Source organism: Nelumbo nucifera, chromosome 1 (genome assembly GCF_055504915.1).
Source record: "Nelumbo nucifera cultivar China Antique chromosome 1, China Antique-T2T, whole genome shotgun sequence".
NCBI classification, from domain to species: domain Eukaryota; kingdom Viridiplantae; phylum Streptophyta; class Magnoliopsida; order Proteales; family Nelumbonaceae; genus Nelumbo; species Nelumbo nucifera.
The window spans coordinates 162,484,235-162,486,571 of record NC_142649.1 but is presented as its reverse complement, the minus strand read 5'-3'; the positions used below and the strand labels follow the sequence as shown (position 1 = coordinate 162,486,571).

The window sequence follows — 2,337 nt, the reverse complement described above, 5'->3', positions numbered from 1 at the left end:
ATATAAATAAAATTAATAGTTCTCTGTAAACCTCTATGATCAGTGTCCTCTCTTTACTATATATTGACATTTTTGTTGCTTATAATTATAATTAAGTCTCTTTTTTTATTTTGCATGTCATACCTTGTTGATTTTATAATAATAAAAGAAAATCTTTCTCGAACCCAGCTTAGAGTTGCCATTCTCATTCCAGCTGGTATACAAGTATGCATGACGATGCCATTCCTTGCACGTCTAAATTCAGTGGTCAATCAAACTGATTGACCCAACATTGAAGTCTGATGCTTGCTTCGTGGAAACAGGAAGAAGAGAGAGGGGATTGTCACCATTAACTGATAACTCATGTGAGAATTTCCAAATTGATCCAACCCAACAGATAGCAGCCCTAGGCGATCGTGACGAATTTCAACAATTGCCATCTAGACAAGGATGACGTGGATGATTTCAATGCCGCCAATCCACGTGGCTATAACAAGCTAGTTTGAACGAGCAAAAAAAATCTGTCGGAGACACATCCCCAGCTAAACACATGTATTTCAACAAGACGTAGTTTTAAATTTTAATCAATCAGGGCTGGGTTTTCAGCAAAATTAACGTGGTTTGTGATTGGTCAAAACCTTGAGCGAAATTCAAATTTTCTCAGAAGTAGGCGCATTATTACACAAAACAAATATCAAAATGAATGTTTAATTCGCTAGAAGAAGGGTTTAAACCTTCGATCTTGTGATTAACAGCCACACGCTCTAACCAACTAAGCTATTCCAACTTTAATAAAACATAACATTTAAATCTAAAATACATTAATTACGCGCATCAAAATATATATAATTCCTTCTATCCTTGGAATTGGAAAGTTTAGATTCTTTGCGTGTTAAAATGAATTGATCATTACAAAACGAAAAAGAAAAAGAAAAGGCATGAACAGATGTACAAAACAAATGCAGCCTGAACCCCAAAAGAACGAAAGAAAATTAATTGAATTATAAACCGAACTTTGCCACTGTTTACGACCTGCATGTAATTCGATTTGCTTTATTCTGCAGCCTTTCAATAGATTTTGATTGGTTTCCATATATCGTCCAAGGTCATTAATATATATAATGACTAATGAGAGCTTAATTCACTTCTGATTGCCGCTTGCCACTCCAAATGGGACGACGACAGACGGGAAAGGGTTAAAATTGACCAGAGCACTGCCGGCAATGTTCATTTCCGTCACCGCTGCAGCTGGGACGGGGCAACTGCTGCCACCACTCCCGGGGACGTTAGTGCACCCAGAAGGTCCCGAAGGAGAAACACTACCCTTCTGTAGAGACTCTAACAACACACTTCTCTTCATCCACTCTTCTCCTTCTCCAGCCAAGACCCTACCAGCCATGCTCAGTTGGAAGCTCAGAAGCAGCACACCAGCTATAATTGCAGAAACCCTCCTCAGGGACCCCATATTGTTAAATCTTATACGAGAGAATAGAGATGAGCAATGGATAATTTATAGGGGGGATAGACTAGTATTTATATGAGCAACCTTGTGCACCCTACTCCTTAATTTAATTATTTCTTGGGCTTCAGGGTTTTGACTATCGACTGCACATGAACTTTTCTGCATGGTTGGAATAGAATTTTTTTGGTGAATAGATTGGAATAGAATGCATGGATTATAAGAAACAAAGTCTGGGTTTCAAACTTGTACCCCAAGGTCTTTATTGGTCGCCCCCTAACTCTCTCTCTCTCTCTCTCTGCACAGATATAATATTGATAAGTATAACATCAATAGTCTTTGTAAATTAAAATATTACAAGTATGAAGCATGTTCTGGTTGTGGTCTTCTAGTTTACCTTTACTTCTTTCTTGTTTTTTCTGTAAATGGTGGAGCATTATAGACTGAGGAAGTATCATGGGTGTGCTTTTGGGCCCTCAATTTTTGAAGTTTGATCAATGTGTTCCTTTTGTCAAGTTTCCATGCGACATCAATGGACACTGTGGTGGGGATAAAGTGAGAGACATGGATCATATTTAATTTGTATTTGATTAATTCATTCACTTGCGTGAACTATAAGGTGTTAATTGGCGGTCTTAGTCTCAAATGTCTGTCACGTTCAACCATTTCCACATCTCTATATTTCTTGTAATTCTCGTTTTTCTCAAAAAAAAGGTTAATTATATACGCGATTGAGATCATCTTATTAAGACCTGGCATAGATTAATTTCCAAGTATTGGGTTTGCTTCCATGTATGTAGTCAAGAGAAAGAACCCGGATTTGATGCTTCAAATATCAGATCTTGTATTGCTTATTATAGAAAATATCTCTCAGACTTGTTATTCTTGTCGCTAGTAGC

General features: G+C 37.4%; 1 non-coding gene across 1 annotated transcript; it reads right to left on the bottom strand.

Annotated features, from left to right (window-relative positions):
- Positions 1-692: 692 nt before the first annotated feature.
- Positions 693-766, bottom strand: TRNAN-GUU (transfer RNA asparagine (anticodon GUU)). The gene has a single exon. It is a non-coding gene; the product is annotated as a tRNA-Asn (tRNA).
- Positions 767-2,337: the final 1,571 nt, after the last annotated feature.